This window comes from Canis lupus, chromosome 29, assembly GCF_003254725.2.
Source record: "Canis lupus dingo isolate Sandy chromosome 29, ASM325472v2, whole genome shotgun sequence".
NCBI classification, from domain to species: Eukaryota; Metazoa; Chordata; class Mammalia; order Carnivora; family Canidae; genus Canis; species Canis lupus.
The window spans coordinates 23,797,072-23,818,352 of NC_064271.1; the positions used below are offsets into that span (position 1 = coordinate 23,797,072).

The 21,281-nt window shown below is 33.7% G+C and overlaps 1 long non-coding RNA gene across 2 annotated transcripts in view; it reads right to left on the minus strand.

Annotated features, from left to right (window-relative positions):
• LOC118352813 (uncharacterized) overlaps positions 1-20,035 on the minus strand; it is a 79,971-nt gene extending 59,936 nt beyond the window's left edge. The window contains exon 1 of one of the 2 annotated variants that reach the window (XR_007407178.1): positions 19,998-20,035. This is a non-coding gene — a long non-coding RNA (uncharacterized LOC118352813). Of the gene's footprint in view, positions 1-13,000; positions 13,247-19,997 lie in introns of those variants that run through there. The other variant, XR_007407177.1, reaches the window with a different exon arrangement.
• Between the last annotated feature and the right edge of the window lie 1,246 nt (positions 20,036-21,281).

Sequence of the window (21,281 nt, forward strand, 5' to 3'; positions counted from 1 at the left end):
TTAAAGTAAATTGCATTGAAATAATTCTTGAAAAACACTAAGATTTCCATTAACCATGCCAAAATGATTGAAATTCAACATTTTTTATTCCTCTATTCCTTGATATCTCATGTATCATAACTGCCTCAAAAACTCTTTACAATGTCACGTGAAGATTCCTAAATTCTTATACCACAACAGACTGCTAGAGTTCATTAGTACACCCTGCTGGTTGATCTTTTTTCATTTCTCTCATTTCTTCTTCTTCCCACCAATATCATAGTTTCCCTGTTACCTGCCTCATTATTGAACCATATGCTCGGTCATACTTTTCTGCAATCCTTGTTCAAGACAAATCTCGTGTGTATGTGTAAGAAAATGACTACACATATAAAATATTTTAGAAAGTTATAAATTATAGCACAAGAGGCTTTCAGTGAAACAATTTTTTATAAAACAATTCAAATGAGGTTTATTAATGACTAAGAAGATAAAGACTAAGATAAAGACTAAGATAATGCCTTGATTGGAAAAGAAATCTAGATATCATATTGCCAATTCTCTACAAATTGATGTATATAGTTACAGAAATTCTAAAGATATTCCTTCACAATATTATGGAGCGCAAAAACTAATTCTAAAACATGTATTAAATAGGATGGATTCAGAGGTAGTCTAGGTAGTTCAGAAATGAAAATAAGGATAAACAGCTGTCCTTATAAGGTAGACCTAATACCATCTGTTATACCTATATATATATTTTAAAGATTTTATTTATTTATTCATGGGAGACAAAGAGAGAGAGAGAAAGGCAGAGACACAGGCAGAGGGAGAAGGTGGCTCCTCCCAGGGAGTCCAATGCAGGACTCAATCCCCAGACCCTCCTGGGCCAAAGGCAGACACTCAACCACTGAGCCACCCAGACGTTCCTGTTATACCTATACTTCATGTTATTTTTTCTTTCTTCTACAAACAAAATATATGTTTCCTGATGGAATTTTGTTTCTCCACCCCATTGTTGTATCCCTTGCACATGAGAGCACTATATTTGTGGAATAAGCTAATTATAAACCTATTATCTTTAAGTCAATGTAGCAACTGTGGGGAATAGCCAAACAACAAAAGACCAAGAAACAAACCCAAATATACCTGAGATCTTAGTATATATCAAAGAAGGTATTAAAAGTTAGATTCAAAGGAATCAAGGCTCCTTGGTCAATTATATAGCCGGCACATGAAAAGAAAACAACAAACATGAGCCTGAAACATCTTTTATGCAAAACTATGAGAAGTACCCAAAGAATGATGGGTGCAAATGTAAAGGTTGTAGAAGCTATATTGAAGGGACTACCATACTAAATTTGGGTCAATTTATACATCAAAATAAATGTGATTATAATACTTTGAACAAATTAAGAATCAATGAGTCACCATTGATATGGTGAATGAGTAAATGAATAAGTGAATGAATATATGTGAATATAAGTGAATGAATAAATGAATAAATGAATTAATGAATAGGGGCTGTTCTTCCTTGAAGTAGAATGCCAACTCGAAAATGTGGAAAGAATTATGGAAATATAAAATTACCATTTGCCAACCATCACAAGGAATTAGATACAAGAAGGAGTTAAATGTAAATATTTGAATGAATCTAAATAAACATTGGCTATATAAAGTAATATAAATAAAATAATATAATGGTAATATAGTCTAAATTGTTGGGTTAAAATTGAGCAAGACAACTAAAATATTGGACAAGAGCATAATATAAATTGGGACAGGTTGATCAAAGTTGAAGCATACTACACTCTTTGTATTGATAAGAAGCAGAAAGAATGAAGATTGGTTTTAGAACTTTTAAATTACATATATTTTGTTACAAAAACTTGCAAAAACTTCAAGGTTTGTCATTAATGGTTATGGACAAAATGTCGATGGAGGTTACAGTAATGCAAACTGATGAAGCTGAAGAACCACTTCCAAAGCTCACTCATATGCCTTGCAAGTTAATTCTGGTTAGGAGACCTCATTGTCTTGCCTCACAATCCTCTCTATAGGACTCTTGGGGTATCCTTTCAAAGTGGCAGCAGGCTTCCTCCAGAGTAGATTATTTAACAGAGAGAGAGAGAGAGAGAGAAGCCCCAACGTTGTTATGCCCTAGCCTTGAAAGTCATACTCTGTTTTTTTCATAGTATTTTGCATGTTATGTATGACAGTTTTATTACATATGGGAGGAACTACACAAGGGCAGTGGCTATCAGGAGATAAAGATGGTGGACATTTTGTAAGTTGACTATTATATATGCTTTTTAAAAATGTGTATTCTACAGTTGCTGGATACAGCGTTATAAACACACATGAGCTCAAGCTTTTTATTTGCATTATTCAAATCTTCTATATTCTTTTTTATTTTAAAATAATGTATAATATCTGCATAGTAAAGCATATAAATCTTGAAATTTGACAGATGTATACATCAATGTGACTAACACATACAGCAAGAAGTGGGACATTACTAACACCCAGAAATCTTCTCTAGGCCCATTCTGAGTAACTACTTCCCTAAAGTATTGATGTCCCCAAAACTACACTGTAGTTTAGCTCTTCCTGCCTTTTTCTTAAAGGTACATAAATAAAATTATACTGTATACATTCTTTCATGCCTAGCTACTTTTGCTAATTTTTATGAGCTTCAACCATGTGGTTTCATATAGCAGCAGATCATTTACTGTCATTGCCTTATATAATTAGACTATATGATTACATGAAAACATTTATATTTTAGCTGTTCAAGTTCATTTGGGTTATTTTCAGTTTGTAGTCATATAGACTTGATGGGTCCACAGGCCATACTTTGAAAACTGCCAGAATTGTGCATCCAGACACAGGTTCAGGTTTCTACAAGAACTTAGAATATGGTATAAATGTTTGCAAATCAATGAAGAGGAATTATTTTAGACATTTTGTGGGTATTTTTATTATTTTATTATATAGAGAGCTGTCCTAAACCTCATAAGAAAACAAGAATTCATAAAGGAATTGATAGATTTTACTCCATAAAAAGTAAAAACATTGATGGCAAAAGCCACCCAGAAACCTGGAAGTTAAATGATGATCTGGGAAAAAAATATTTGCAACATATGTAACAAATAGTAGGGTTAACATCTATTATATATAAATTTATGTTTTTGTAAATTTTGTAAATTTCGTAAACCTCCAAAAATTAAAAAGAACAGAAAAATCCCAAGTAATATAGGCAAAGTAAATGAATAAGCAACTCACAGGAAAAATGTAAATATATCCAGAGTTATATTAAATATATCAAAAGATACTCCACTCTAGCATTATTCAGATAAAAACAAATTCTATACTATTAAGAGATACTCCACTCAGGAATTATTCAAATAAAATATATTAAGAGATACTCCACTCTAGCATTATACAAATGAAAACAAATTAAAATAACAAGTGATATAACTTTTGCTAATGAGATTAGCAAAATTTAAAAAGATGTAAACAAAATTTATTGCTGATCTGTATAAGCAACAGAGAAGTGCCAGAAGTAGTTGATTGGATTCTACAAATAGTATTAACATTTATAAAACAAATTTGTCAATGTATATAGAAACTTTAAATGTGCATGTATTTGACTTATAAGTTCCATTTCTAGGAATTGACCTATAACCATACTTACAGTTGCACATGAAGATGTTAGAACAAAGGTACTTTTTGCCAGCATTGTTTGTACTATCAAAATAATAGAATCATAAGATCAACCAAATGTGGGGAAATCCAAAATGGAATACAAACAGTAAAATAGAAAATAACTGCATTATAAATTAATAACACACCACAATGAAGGGAGTGATAAAAACACTAACTTAAGTAATTTTGGAAAGTAATATTTCAACTACATAGTGTAAGACTAAATAACAAACAAAAATATACAAATATAGGTCTAGAGTTAGTAAATTTATTTCATAGGATTGTATGTTAGCAATTCATATACATATCAACAATGTATATTCCAGGATTAAACAAATAAGTAAATATAGTGTGGATAATGAGAACCAGGTTATACACTGCTGGAGAAAGTAGTAACAAATAAGGTAAGGAAGAAGGCTAGAGTGAACACTATGGTCCTGGATAGAAATTGAAGATGTAAGTAGGAACTCATCATTTTTAATAAATGTGTTTCTGTGTGTGTAACATATATACACACATACACAAATAATATAGAAATAGAAACGTGTGTAGGTGTGTAAGTAAATATATCTGAGCCTGCTTGGTGAAATGGATGATTCTAGTTCTGGGTCCTGGGAAGTCCAGAAACTAAGAATGCACTAAAAAAATGATGAGGTTATGTCAAAAAGACCCAGAAGACAACTTAAAGGAGCTCCCAATGTAAAAATATGGGGCAAGTTGAGTAAAGAGATAAATATTGATGGTAATGGACTATAACCCACATAATACTCAAAGAATAAATAAATAATTTAAAGAGCATAGATAACTTTTTATTGCAACAGAATTTTGGTTAGTAAACAGAATGATAAAATAGAAAATTATCAATTAGTAAACAAACCACTATAATTTAAAAAAACACTAATAATTATTACAGACAAGAATCATCAATAGATGCTAAACTTAGTGGGCAAAAGTTGAATAAGAACCAGGATTTTTCTTATTCTCAAAATATTCTCTTTTGGATACTTAATAATTACAAAGGAAACAGAGTAATTTTACAGTGGTAAAACCTCTAAAAAATATTTTTAAAGCTATTTTTAAGATTCCAACTTAACCAATTGACCAATTTAAAATCACCAGCAATGAGACAAATTGACATCATATGCCTCCAGATATGGTATATGAAGGACACAACATCACTTCTGTAGTGTTCTTGCCAAAAATACATAACTTGGATTAAATTTTGAAGAAATACCATAAACCTAGGTTGAGGAACATTCTCTACAATATGAATGGACTTCAAAAGTGTTTACGGTCTGAAAGACAAAGAAGGTTGCAGAACTTTCCCACAATGGAGAAATTAAGGAGACATGACAACTAAACACAATGAGTGACTTTTGGTTTAGGTATGCATCAGTATAAAGGGCATTAGCGGAATCCACGAATTCAGGTCAAATCCAAATTCAAGTTCAATTTGGAAACATTTGAGTGAAATTTCTTAATGGTTTATAAGTATTATATTGATTTAATTTCCGAATTATGATTATTGTACTATGGTTATGCAAGATGTTAAAATTTATGGAAGCTTTATAAATTTGATTAACCTGTTATTATTTTAAAATTAAAAGTTAAAAACTATACAAAATAGTGAAATAAGCTTAAATGTACATAAAACAATTATGGTCTATCTACCCTGCGGCATACTACTACTGTATTTGGAAAGCACAGAGGAGACCCAGATACACAGACATGAAAAGATGTTGACGAAATTCTTTCAAATTAAAAAGAAAATAGATAATAAATAAATAAATAAAAAGAAAATAGTTCTAAAGTAATGTGTATGATGCCATGTATATATCAAACAAATTACAAATGGATTTGTAGGAAAACATTCTGGAATAATTTAAACCAAATAATTCACTATTTTTGTCTTACTTAGAGCTGAGTTGTAAGGAAAATGAAAATGAAAGGAACCTTTTATATTTTATTATATATATATTTTTTTGTATACTTTTTTATTGGAGTTCAATTTGCCAACATATAGCATATCACCCAGTGCTCATCCTGTCAAGTGCCCCCCCCTCAGTGCCCATCACCCAGTCACCCCATCCCCCTGCCCAACTCCCCTTCCACTACCCCATGTTCGTTTCCCGGAGTTAGGAATCTCTCATGCTTTGTCACCCTCTTTGATTTTTCCCACTCATTTTCTCTCCTTTCCCTTATAATCCCTTTCACTATTTCTTATTTTCTCTGTATAAGTGAAATCGTATAATGATTGTCCTTCTCCAGTTGACTTTCTTCACTCAGCATAATACCCTCCAGTTCCACCCACGTCGAAGCAAATGTTGGGTATTCGTCGTTTCTAATGGCTGAGGAATATTCCATTGTGTGTGTGTATATATATACCACAACACATCTTCTTTATCCATTCATCTTTCGATGGACACTGAGGATACTTCTAAATTCTTTTAATAACAAGAGTGAATTGATTGTTTTTTAAAACAAAGAATAATGAAGAGGGAAAAATGAATCTTCAGTGAATTTCAATTTGTTTATAACATTAAGATAAAAATATCCTATGTCTTACCTATCTTATTCTTCATATTTCAACCATATCTCCCACCAATTAGATTTTTTATCTGAACTACTTATCTTTGCGAATAATTTATTCAGTTGTCTCAAAATAATATGCTTTAATTCTCCTTTATATTATATTTTTATTTTTTTAAGTTTTTATTTAAATTCCACTTAGTTAATACACATTGTAATATCAGATTTAGGTATACAAGTTAGTGATTCAACACTTACATGATGAACCCCTGGTGCTCATCACAAATGCACTCCTTAATCTCCATCACCTATTTAACCCGTCCCCCCCCCAAAAAAAATAAAAAGTTTCTGCACAGTGAAGGAAACAATCAACAAAACTAAAAGGCAACCTATGGAATAGGAGAAGATAATTGCAAATGTCATTTCTGATAAAACGTTAGTATCCAGAATATATCATTTCTGATAAAAGGTTAGTGTCCAGAATATATAAAGAACTTCTAAAACTCAACACCCAAAAAATGAATAATCCAATTAAAAATGGGCAGAAGACATGATTAGACATTTTTCCAAAAAAAGACATCCAGATGGTCAGCAGATGCGTGAAAAGATACACAACATCAGTCATCATTAGGAAAACACAAATCAAAGCTACAATGAGACATCACCTCACACCTGTCTGAATGGCTAAACTCAACAACACAAGAAACAACAGGTATTGGTGAGAATGTGGAGATAAAGGAACCCTCTTGCACTTTTGGTGGGAATGCGAACTGGTACAGCCACTCTGGAAAACAGTGTGGAGTTTCCTTGAAAAGTTAAAAATAAAACTACACTTCAATCTGGCAATTGTGCTACTATGTATTTACCCAAAGAATACAAAAATACTAATTCAGAGATACAAGCACCTCACTGTTTATGGCAGCATTATCAACAATAGCTAAATCATGGAAACAGCCCGAATGTCCATCGATTGACAAATGTATAAAGAGGAAGTGGCATGCATATACAATAGAATATTACTCAGCCATACAATATAAGTCAGTCAGAGAAAGACAACATATAATTTCACTCATATGTGGAACTTAGGAAACAAAACAAACATAGGGAAAAAGAGAAGCAAACCAGGAAACAGACTCTTAACTAGTATATTATATTTTTAAATTAGAAATAGAAAGCTTCACCACAAGGGAGATGCTAGGAAGACTAGGTATCCCCAATCATTGGAGGCTGTGATAATTTTTTTCAGTTATTTCTTTAAGGCCTTTTAAAATCTCTAATTTCTTTAGTCCTGAATGGTAGCCATTCTTTTAAGATGCATTCATTTATGTAGTCCACTGTCCTCAACCTAAAAATAGTTCCTACAGATAATTCATCACAGACATATGTCAAATTTCTCTTCCAGAAAGTCAAGGAAGGTTTTTTTTTTTTTTTAATACAGTGTAGGAAAGTTCCAGATGCATATCTATTTATTGTGTATGGAAGAATTTATGTTTATATATTAGAGTGGGAGAATTAGGGAGATTTCATTAAAAGGTACAAATGTGTAACAAGTAGATAAATTAATTCTATGATCTAATCACTGCACAGTGGTTATAGTCAATAATGCTATATTGTGAACTTCAGAGTTGCTAAAAGACTAGATCTCAGTTGTTTTCACTGCAAAAAAAATAATAATTATGTGACATGATAGAAGTGGTAGCTAATGGTATGGTGGTAACCATATTGCAATATATAAATGATATAAATGTGTTAAATCAACAAGTTTTTTTTTCAAGATTTTATTTATTTATTCATGACAGACACAGAAAGAGAGAGACAGAGACACAGGCAGAAGGAGAGGCAGGCTCCATGCAGGGAGCCTGATGTAGGACTCCATCCCAGGTCTCCAGGATTAGGCCCTGGGCTGAAGGTGGTGCTAAACCACTGAGCCACCCGGGCTGCCCCAAATCAACAAGTTTTAAACTTGAAGCTTACTCAATATTATGCCAATTATATCTCATGAAAATAATTAAAAATTTAAAAATTTATATAGACTGTTGGCTATTAGATCAATTAAGAATAATAAAAATAAAAATCTTTATTTTACATTCACTTATACTCCTCTGATGCTCTTCCTCACATACATCAAGTTTCTGATCTGTATTATTTTCTCTCTTTCTAATGAATATATCTGGCAAGGTAGGTCTGCTGGTAAGAAATTCCCTTAATTTTTGTTTGCTGAGGAAGTCTTTATTTCTCCTTCACATTTGAAGGATAATTTTGTGGGGTACAGAATCTAGGTTGATGGGTTTTTTTTCTCTCAATACTTTAAATGTTCCACTCCACTGTCTTCATGTTTGCATGATTTCTGAGAAGTTGGACATAGTTCTTATCTTTGTTCCTAGAAGTAAGATGTTCCCCACCCCACCCCCGCCTCTGGCTTCTTTCAGGATGTTTTCCTTATTTTTGATTTACTGTCATTTGAAAATGATACATCCAGGTATAGTTTTCTTGGCATTTATCCTGTTTGTTATTTTCTAAGCTTCCTGGATCTGCAGTTTGATGTCTGACATTAATTTGGGGACATTCCATTTCTATTCCATTTTCCTATGTTATACCTTTTGTAGTCATCCCACAGTTCTTGTGTATTTTGTTCTTATTTTTCAATCTTTGTTCTCTTTGCTTTTCAGTTTTGAGGGTTTCTATTAAGATACCCTCAGACTCAGAAGTTTTTTCTTCCACCATGCCCAGTCAATAATGAGCCTGAGGATTTTCATTTCTGTTACAGTGACAATGTTTTTGATCTCTAGCATTTGTTTTTAATTTGTTCTTAGAATTACCATTTCTCTGCTCACATTGCATATTTATTCTTGCATGCTGTCTATCCATTAAAGTTCTTATCATATTAAACATTGTTGTTTTATATTTTTGGACTCATAATTCCAATATCCCTGCCAAATCTAAATCTTATTCTGGTACTTGTTTTGTCTCTTTAAACTGTATTTTTTACCTTTAATATGCCTTGTAATTTTTCCTTGATAGTCACACATAATGTACACTAAGCTAAAAGGAACTGGGATAAATAGGCCTTTAGCAAAGTGGTGGTAAAGTGTGTGTATGGGGGAAGCATTTTACAGTCCTACAGTTAAATCTGTCTTTAATGAATCTGTGTCCTTTAGCTGTGAACTTCCCTCTTCTCACTACCTCATTAAATATGGGACATGATGGTTACAGTCTGCTAGAATTGTGTATTTCTCTCCCCCAAGGTAGAACAGGCTGTGATGAAACACCAGTAGTTTAGACCATGATAAAATAGTTTCTCTTGAGTGAAAGTCTTAAGAACCTGGAAGACATTATGCCAAGTTAAATAAGCCAGACACAGAAGACAAACTATATGATCTCACTTACATATGGAATCTTAAAAAGTTGAACTCATAGCAACAGAGTAGAATGATGATTATTAAGGGTTGAGGATAAAGTAAATGAGGATATATTGGTCAAAGGGTGCAAACTTTCAGTTATAACAGAAATACGTTCAGAAGATGTATGTACAGCATGGTGATTGTATACAATATATAATATGTTATATGATATACTATGTACAATGATATACTGTGTACAATATACTATATTAAATAATAATAATGTGCATTTGAAATTTGCTAAGAGTAAATCTCAAGTGTTCTTACTACACACAAGATATATTTCATATACCACATTATAAATAATATACTTTATACAGTAAGAACAATGATGTATTATACACTCAAAAATAGCAAAGAGAGTAGATCTCAAGTGTTCTCATCACAAAACAAAACAAAAATAGATGACCATATCAGATGATAAATATGTTAATTAGCTAGTTGTAGTAATCATCTCACAAAGTATACATATATCAAAACACTATGTTATCTACCTTAAGTATATCATTTTTGTAAATTTTACTGCAGTAAATCTGAGGAAATAAAGGAATGAGTATGCACGGTCCTTGCTCAGTTAGGAGAAAGATCTGATGGTGAGAGCTGGAGTAGCCACTTTGGTACCAGACACAGAAGCCAAGGGTGATAGTGACAGAGCTATCCTATCAGCCCTGGGACACTGACATCTGGGGTATTTTGTGAATAAGAAATAAACTTTATTTTTTTTTAAGAACAGACTGCTACAGAATATTTCCAGATGGTTCTTTTTCTCCTCCTGCTAGAAACAGGAGGAGATTCTTCTCTGATATTCACTATAAGAATCTGGTTAAATTTCTGGAGGTCAAAATCACGTAAGTATGGGAGCCCCTTGTGATTGTTCACCCCTGGAGTTTTTAACTCTCAGAGTTTTCCACTCTGAACTCATAGTCTGTAAAATTAAAATTCATATTTTCCTACCCCAGCGGTGGTTCCTGTGGAGGATTTTGCCAGAGAGTTTCTGCTCTGGTAAGTTGTGATTCTCTGTATTAACCTGTCTCTCCATTTATGAGGGCAGCAGTAGTTTGTCCTGTGACCTTACTTCTCTGACAGATCTAAGATGAGTTGTTGCTTTTTCAGTTTTTTTGAGCTTTTTACTTGTTCACTCAATCTAGCTCTTTGTAGGCTAAACCAGAATCTGGAAATCACTCTGATTATGCTTTTAACCTCACTTTGTCTGTACTTATACTTCAGGCACTCTAACCAACTTTTAGTTTTACTAATGTTTTTTGTTCTCAAATATGGTCACAGCAAAAGTGAGAAAACTCTCTTAAGAAAATTAGCTTTTGGGCAGCCCCGATGGCTCAGCGGTTTAGTGCCGCCTTCAGCCAAGGGTGTGATCCTGGAAACTCAGGATCGAGTCCCACGCTGGGCTCCCTGCATGGAGCCTGCTTCTCCCTCTGCCTGTGTCTCTGCCTCTCTCTCTCTCTCTCTCTCTCTCTCTGTGTGTGTGTCTCATGAATAAATAAATGAAATATGTTAAGAAAAGAAATTAGCTTTTTGTGGAAAAGAGTTATGGTTAGTGGAGGAATATTGGTGAGACTAGGGTCATGGTTTGATGCACTGATTAAGGAGGATAAGGCAAAGAGCAAACTTTGAAATTACTAGGTAAAGAGAATATAAGCAATGGAGCAAGATACAGAAATGAAAATGAATTTGACATAGTTTTCTTCCAAGGAGGACAGATATTTAAATATCTCATTATTCCTAGACAGTAATTACTGTTTATGATTTGTGCAAAAGGAGCCATAGGCTCAGAGAGTTTAAGTGATTTATTCAAAGTTAAAATGGCCAATGAGTGTAAGATACTGACGCACTAAATATACCAATGACTATCATAATTTGATTTTAAATATTTTACCACAGAAACATTATGCCAAAAAGCTTCATTTACCATGGATTCTGTACCTTAGAACTATTACTCTGTTTTGTTTTGTTTTTTTTTTTTTTCAGAAGTGAAGTTAGTTTTACAGGGTTATTTTTAACAAAATTGACTCTGCCAGAAATATTTTTTAAGAAAGCCATTAGGCCGTCACGTGTGTAGTGCTATGGTTTCAGTTTGGACCTTTGTTCTACAAAACCATTTCTTCTAATCATGAAAGGATTTTTATACTAAGCACCATTTCATCTTGATTACTTTGGACATGATACAAATATACATTTATATACAGGAAAATAAGGGATGGCATTTTCTTTCAAAATTATCATAGAATAAAATGAAATAGATATGGATAATGAGAAATTCTACTACTAAAGGAGTAGCTGAAACCATAGCACTTATGCAGTAGACTTGCTTTTTCAGTATAATGATGAAATCATGCAGGCACACGATGCGATACATTAAATAATATATCAACTAAGTACTGTTAAATCATGATTTAAATATATTATCCTTGATTGCTGAAGTTGAGAGTGTAGGGAAATCAAGTTGTTCTGAATTTAGTTATATAGTCCTTAAATAAATTATGCTTTGCTAATGCATTTGCTTTTGTACAAAATTTTGTTTTAGACAAAATAAGATTCTAATATAAATACCTAATATAAAATAAGATTACCAAAATATGCTCTTATCACAATGAGAAATGTAATCATTCTCCAGGTCAAAAATATGATCTTGGTAGTACTTGTAATGAAGGTGGCATTGCTTTAGAGTTAAAAGGACATTAGATTTTGTTAAGAGAATCAGATTATACAACAGTCTTTCTCATTAAGCAATCATACAACCTGAGGGTAGTCATATAGTTTTGCCAGATTTCAGTTTCCTAACTGAAAAATGCGAGAGTTACATATAATAACTTTAAGTTTTCCAGTTCTAATATGCAGTACTATGTGGTAAGAGCTTAATACATGCTAAACAATTCATAAACCTTTTCATTTTGTATGTGACAGTTTGTAAGGGAGATATTACTACCACTTACAGGTGGAAAGCTAGATGTTTAGAAAGGTTAAACAACATGTTCCTAGTAAGATACGTAATTAATTATAGAATCAGGATTTGAACCTGCTTTTCAGTCTCAAAAACCCAATTTATTCTATCATGATAACTATTATCTTTGACTAATACTATCTTCTCCCCATTTTTGAACTGATATTTTATTAATCTTTGTTTAAAAAAAAGAAAAAACAAAAGCATTGATTCCTCTTGTTTTCTGAGCAAACAACAAAAAATTCCTGTAACACACAATAAAAGGAAATCATCACTGAAGGGCCGCCCATTGATAAAGCGATGGACAAAGGCTTGTCTCCCTCAGTCTCAGGAAGGATTTAACAACGTTGCTGTGAAGATGCAAAACCTGCAAACCAGAAAGTGACTACCTGTGTTGTTGGCACACTCAGCTGAGTCTACTTACAGTAGGAAAAGCCCAGTTATTTTCAGATACTGAAGTATATCTGCAGATAGTTGATCTCTCTTATAGTATGGGAAGATAAGGGAAATTGAAGTTGCAATAACTAAGCAGGATTGTGGAGGTGATGCAGAGCCATCCCATGAGGAAGGCAATAGTGAAAGGGAATGAAGGTGTACATCTTCCTTGCCCTTCAGATGAAAACTGTCGCTGACAGGTTATAAACAGGTGATGTTGGATCTCTCTTGAGATATGCATCTAATTTAAAATCAGAGAAGATTTTTATGAATAAAATACTCAGAGTAAATTTTAATTGATTCCTTTAATTCATATGCATATTCTTAAAAGACAGTCTTGGGCCTACATAGGATGTATATTTGCTATTGGGATGCTGGACCCTCTGTTCTTCAGAGTCACCAGTCACCCAGTCAGCCAGCCCCTGTCACCACTCCTCAACTAGAAGGAAATGTTACACCACTATAGATCTTGAGATCCGGATTTCAAGGAGCTTCCAAATGCCTCACCTCAGAGTGAGGTAAGATCATTAACTCCTCATAGGTTCAACTTTAACTAATGGGAAAGCAAGAGTTAGTGAAGCCATGCAGATAAATTCCCCCCCTTATCCTCCTATGAATTACTCTGAGATAATTTGTCTGTGTAGCCATTCCAGAAAAGTCCAGCACACAGAGTGACATGGTGACTCTTCACAGCTCATCATGAAATAGTAGTGCGCACAGTAATGTGCTTCACATCTTTCCTTGCCTCACTCCCCTTGACACTCACTCTTGCTCTTCTGGTATTATACTACCCCACAAGTAAAGCATCACCACTAGCATCCTTGCCTCTGATTCTGTTCACTAGGAAATGGTCTAGGACAATAGATCTGCTATTACAGAGATGATAGAGTAATTTGTGAGATCCACAAAGAGTAACCTGGGGGTCTCTCAATTAGAAGTGAGAAGATAGAGTAAAACTCATCTTTATAGATATTCAAGGAATGTTGGATGCAACACCTCATTTAATCTTATTATTCTCATTAAAAAGATAAGGAAACAAAAACTTGGAGAGGTCTGGTGATTTGCCCAAGCCACAACTTTTATAGAACATTGCTGGAATTCAGAATTAGTTTTTTTTTACCCCTAGCTGTTTTTTGACCTTTAAACTATAAACTGTCTATAACTAATAAATGGAGGAGCTGAGAAAAGACACATTTTTTATGCAGACACTCAAATTAAAATTTCACTATGGTAATTCACACATAACTAAATTAGAAGCTCTTCCTTAGAAACAACAGGAGCTAAAATAAAATAAAATATTATAACCATCCTGTCATTGAGTTCCTTCTAAGTTGCGTCAAATAAAATAATTTCATTTAGGAAACATTTTAAAAAGAGTGCAAACTCTTAAAAAATATAACTAGTGTATGAAAAAAAAAACACTTCAATAAAAAAGAAAGAAAAATCCAAAGCCTCATTGTACCTCCGGCATATTGTTGGCAGGTATTTTAAAATCCAAACTCCAGAACTGAATGTTCAAGCTGCTTAAGGGAAATGCCCAGGGGCCATTGGTCTGGGCCTGGACCACCGCTCAGACCCTACACTGGCACAGAGTAGTCAGTGGTGAAATTTTCAGCACAGTTGAAGGCATTTACAGGAAAGCCAAGATTGAAGGTGAAGGGAAATGAGATGGAGGAAATGAAACGGCTGTATTATTCAAATGTGCTGCAGACAAATCTTCAGCTCTGGAAAAATGCACTCTGTAGTTCAGGTAAATGTATTAGGTTAACTGATTCCAGGTGTTTTAAAGGATAATTGATCCATTCAGAAAACATTTTTTAAGTACCTACTATGTGAAAAGCAATGGTATAAAAAAGAATGTGTGAACAGCCTTCAGTCATTTCTGGAATTCTTCCCAAATCCAAATCATCAGTCTTTATTTTATTTTCATACATTACAAAATCAGAATTATTTTCTCCGGTATAATTATTGATTAAGGAACTGGGAAGCAAATATGCAGTCTTTCTATTTACAATCTGTACTTTACTCTCCTTCTCTCCCAGTAACCTGAACCAATTTTACCATGGTATTCTTTTGTGAAAAATTCTATGTTTAAAATGCTTTTGATTTTATTGTTTTCTACAGGGAATTTTCCAGATTTTACTTAGAGAAAGTAAAGTATATTATGAATACTCAGAGAAAATGTCATTGTTTCCGAAAGTAGAAGATCTGGATAAATTAAAACCATAGAACATATTATACTTTGTCCTCAATTCTTTGTGACTGACTATAGAAAGATAATTAATACAACTGAAATAGAATATGTTTGAAATGAAAACAACTGAAGATATTTATTATTATTACTTGCTTTTTGTTTAAGCATATTGTCCTGAAAGAATATTCTTCTAACAGAAGGCATTTAACTTGTAGAACTTTGGTTTCATTTCATTGTGCTGGAAGTGGAACATAATATAGTAACTTCATAATTGTAAAATATATGGTTAAAGTTTCAGACAAAGATTCTTTGTAGACCAAACTTCAGTCAGGCTTTTGAACCCTCTCCTAGGCCCATCTGTACATTTTCTTATAAAATGCAGTATTAGTAAGAACTCTGCTAACTGAATTTACAGAAACATCTCCCCACTTCAATATCTGATTACCCTCAATATCTTATTGGGTTTCTTATCTTCCATCATCCCTCAGGTGATGCCTGATTATGCCCATCTATCTTTTAGATAAGCCAGAACCTCCCTTACCCCTGATATTTTCTCTTAGTAATTTTCTGTCTGCTGACCTCCACCTTGCTCCTGGCTATACATTCCAGGTTGCCTAGGCAATATTCAGAGTTGAGCCCAAACTCTCTTCCCCATTATGGTAGTCACTATACCTATTGGAGTGGCACCCCACCCCTTTAAATAAAATCCTCCTTACTGTGCTTTAACAAGTATCATTAAACATTTTTTCTTTGATGTTCCTCAACTTCATATTTAAAAAAATAACAATGCGATAAATATCCTAGAAGGCAAACTTTTAGGCATATCATTTATTCTTTTGTTGTCTCTGATTGGGTGAGTTCCATTGCCCTGTCTTCGACTGGACTGATCCTTTCTTCTGTTTCATCTAATCTGATATTGAACCCCTCTAATGTATTTTTCAGTTCAATTATCATATTATTCAGCTCTGTGACTTCTGTTTAGTACTGTCTTATATTATCCATCTCTTTGTTGAAGTTTTCCCTTTGTTTTTACATTTTTCTCCCCAATTCAATGAGCATTTTTATGACCATAACTTTGAACTCTTTGTCAAGTAAATTACTTATCTTCATTTTATTAAAGTTTTTTTTTCCCCTGAGGTTTTAACCTTGTCTTTCATTTGGAACATATTCCGCTGTTTCTTATTTTGTTTGACTCTCTACCTTGGTTCATTTATGGTAGATGAAATAACCAGTCTTTCTCTCACTCTTGAAGGCATGGTCTCATGTAGGAGATGAAATCTGTCCTTCATTTCTGCCACAGTTCCTGGTCAACTCTTGAATTTCTTGTGCAAGCAGCGTATTATATTTTTAATAACTCTCAATACTTGAGGATGTGCCAAGACTCATTGTGTTTGATAGGGGAGGACCTAGCACCTAGAATCTTGCTGACTGGAAGCAACTCAGCTTTTAAAAGGCATCATCTTTTAGAAGTATATGAATACATACAGCATTGATGGACCACAAGCATGAGCCCTCTGGCCCTCAGAGCATGGTGATATAGAAGTGTCCCCTGAGCAGCAGTTCAGAAATTAGGGCTGCAGACTAGGATTTAACTCTTTTTTGAGTGATACTGATGAACTGGAGCAAGGCAGAGGAAAAGCACCAAGATGGCATCCTTACTCTATATTCCTTGAGAGCAGCTCCATAGGCCACTAAATGTGTGCCAAGTCTAAAGTCTGCCTTTCAGGCCAAAGTTCTGGGACAAACAAAGTGGATTCCTTTGAAAGACTGGAGAGTGTGCCTCATCCTATGTCTGCACAGTGCCTGGGTTTGGTAGCCTGCCAAGAACTGTCTCTCCAATTTCCACAGTCCTGTGGGACCCAAGAATGAAACCTCCATGAGCCACCAGAGCCAAGCAATCAAGGAGTGTACGCTGGGCAACAGCTGCAAAACCACAGGAACCAGACATAAAAACCAGGGCACCAGACTCATGTAAAGCATGCCCTATTCCCACCCTAGAGACACTAGTGCACTGGAGCATAGTAGAGGGTGAGTGCAAAGGTCAAGCATATAAAATGTACTGAATTTCACTCACACAAATATTCAAATATGCAAGAAATTAATATAATAGCTTTTATTTAGTTTTTAAGTAATTGAGCTTTCTTCCTCTGATTCTACTCACTTGCTAACGGGAAGAAAATAAAAGGCCAATCTAATCTAAATCCTACTCTGATCTGATCATTAAAACAATCATAGGAAGAGTTCACTCTCCCCCCAAAAATAAACAGCCTCTTAGTCCACTGATGTGTATTGGAAGAAGATTGAAATATGGTCCTTCATAGGGAACCAAACAAGAAGCTAGGACAGGATCTCTACTCTTACTATGTCCCTTACCTTATCTAACACATGTCTTTGTTTCAGGATATAGCAGGAAAAATACCCACTTTCCTCCTCATCTCTCTTTCTTGCCATTCCTAAAGTGAAAGATGCAGTTGGGACTTTTATAATTCTTCCTTTCTGTCATATTTTCTTAATTATCATGTAACCAGCATGCTGTCATAGACAAAAGGTGCATTCTCTCCCCCTTGGGGGGCAACTCTTTTTTTTTTAAGATTTTATTTATTTATTCATAAGAGGCACAGAGAGAGAGACAGAGACATAGGCAGAGGAGGAATCAGGCTCCTTGTGGGGAGCCGGATGCAGGACTCAATCCCAGGACTATGGTATTATGCCCTGGGCCAAATGCAGACACTCAACCACTGAGCCAACCAGACATCCTGGGGAGCAACTCTTAAGAGCTGCTTCCTTCTGACTTCCTAAAACATGCTAAAAAGGGAGGAGGATTACAGGAACCATGAGAAATCCTCTTTCTAGACTAATCTTGCTAGAGAATTCCATTTTGTGCATAAAAACCTGAACATAACTTTATTCCTCCTGTAGCAAAGTATAACCTTTCTCCATTTCCACTTACTTCTACCAGATAAAAGGACAAACACCTCTGGCTTGCCAAGTTGAAAGTCACATCAAAGGAAAAAGAAATAGACTTGATGTTTTTTAAAATGCTATCGCATAACAGTGAAATTCATAAGAATGAATGCATTTCATTAGCATCAGAGAGTACCTTCATACTACTTTACTCTTTACATATTTCCACCATTAAGGCCAAATATTTTTCTATTTTGGATCTTTTATTTTTTCTTTCTTTAATCCACCATTCCTTCTCTGTAATGCCATAACGTTTTTGTAAAATTGTTCGTTGCTGCTGCTTTGAAAATACTAATTTTTCTTTGCCATTTAATTTTAGCTGTGTTCGTGCTTACTATTGTTTCTCCTTATTACCATTGTTTGACTTGTACAAAGTAAAAATATAGGGGGTTGAAATAGGAAGGTATATGATAGAGACATAGATCCTCTTTGATTTATCCAATCCAAATTCCTTCGCATGGGATCAAAAGATGAGGGCCCCTCACCTTTTCTGATGGCTGCCCCTGGCTTCCATTACCAGAGCTTTCTGCTTTTGAGTATATTTCTGTGATTCATGCCACATAATTTTATTTATTTATTTTATTTTTTTCTACTTTTGTTTATTTTTTAAGATTTTGTTTATTCATGAAAGAGACAGAGAGGGAGGTAGAGACATAGGTAGAGGGAGAGACAGGCTGCCCATTGGGAGCCTGGTTTGGGACTCCATCCCAGGACCCCAGGATCATGACCTGAGCCTAAGGCAGATGCTCCACCACCAAGCCACGCAGATGCCACAAATATTCTACTTTGAAAAGTATATTCACAGTTTTTTTAAAACAGTCAGTTTCCCTCTCTGCCAATCCAAAATTATCTGAAAACTTAGCCTAAATTCAATATATTCATAAAATGAGGTTTACAAAATTGAACTTACTTTCCCTTTGGCCTACCTAAAATATTTTACAACAACCAGAATACAAACAAACATGCATATAGTACAACTTTGAGCCAGGCATTGAACTTAATACATATTAATCCATTTATTCCTTGCAACAATCCCAAAAGATAAATACTAAAATTTTTCAGAACATACATATGAAGACACTGACGCATGATGAGTTTAACCAACTCTCCCATAGTTGTACAGCTAGTCCAACATCATTTTTGTAGGGTTTTATAGCCAAGATATATCTTAAATTTTAGGAGATCTCTGAACTGCATGAAATTCCATGGAGAATTTTGTTAGATGTTTAAATGTGGATTTTTCTAGATAGAACATCTCCATCTTTACAGCAGATTTTGAAGGTAGTGTTTCAAAAAGTGATTACAAACTATGCTAAAAAGTTTGAAGTGTTTTCTCCAAGTTACCTAAAAGTGTACTTTTTAATAATTCTTCTCAATGTACATTAGGAATCCAATAAATATTTTTGATTTGACAGAGCATCTGTCTTAACTGAGAAGTATTTGAATTGGTAATAAGAGAACAAGTAAATTAACCAAGCAGAAATAAATGAAATCACAGTTCATTCATTAATCATCCCTACTAAATTGTAATAATAAATGGAATCTAGAAATGTATAGGCACATAGTAGTATTTATCTCAAAATAATATTAAAATTATATTTCTCAAAAACATAGCACAACAAAAATGTGTTTTTAGATCAGTCAGTATGTTTAGCCAGTATATCATAACAACAGGTTTACTGAAATTGAAGATGATCTCCTTCACCTTGTTAAAATTGAAAATTTTTTCTATAATTCCTATAGAATACATATGATAATGAATACATATTTGAGTTACAAAATATATTTAAGTCTCTGAGGTTATATGATATCCTTTTCTAACACTTACTTGGCCTTATGTCGGCATATCAGCAAATGTAATTTAGGTAGGTGACTTCATAAGAGCTCTAATTATGACACAGGCACAAACACATGCAGACATATACATGCACACACACAAACATGTCTAATTCATTTTTAAGAAGTATATTTAATAACACCTTCTCTAGAGTTTACTTATTTATATTCACATCAAAATGTGAACTCAAAAAGTATACTTTTAACAAAATCACTTTAATTCTTATCAAGTTGCTTAGATGATTCCTACATAACTAAACATAGCATTCATTCTGTGTTGGCATAATAAATAGAGTAGACAAGAATAATATACATTTATTTTAGAAGTGGTTGGGTTCTCATAACTAGACCAGTCAAGAACATCTAGAAATATGAAATTAGTCATTTAAAACAACTGAGGCCCAGGTGTGACATCTTTGGAGGACAAGATTACAGTCTTAAAATGCCAATGAGAATGGTTTATGTTTACAATTCTTTATGATTGCAGGCTTGTCATGAAAATAAATTGCCTATAGTCCCTGCCATTTTCTATTCTTGTCTCATCATGATAATAAGGCATCAGGTTTTTTATATTCAATATATTCTGAAATGCAATTTCATATAAAGATGTGTAGGGTACTAGGACACTTGCTACCTATATTTACTTGTAGATTTCATTTACATCCATATTTCTGAATGTACTGCCTGCTTTGCCTAGTAATATATATAAATTAAATCATAGTTCTGAAATATGAATGGAAATAAGATAGTAGCCCAATCTCACATTCATTTCTTAGAGTTGAATTATTTTTTCTAAATTCAGAAATGCCCAAAAGTTTATCCTGTACCCATAGGCAATTCATGAAGATGGGACAAGGCAGTATATCACCACACTATTTTTTTTCAAAGGAAATGAATGTTTTCATGTAGTTATGTCACTTGCTGTCTTATTATTGCTTTCTAAAGTACTCCCACATATAAGTCCATGGTTATAAGGGCCTGGTTTTGATATGTAAGATAATTTTCCAGTCTGAGGAAGACTATTAGTGCATAAGTGCTAGAATTATAACACTATTAAGAAAACACAACTGGAATGGAGCAAATTAGTATTTTTAAACAAGAATAGGGAGCTGTTATGTTCAAAATCTTAAGAACTCTCATAAAGATAAAAAAAAGTATTGACTTCCGATATATGTATATATATCGAAGCACATAATAATGTGGTTATACATTTTGGGACTAGAGACATGTCAAAAAATGAGAAAAAAATCACCTGACAATCTTATCCTCAACCTTA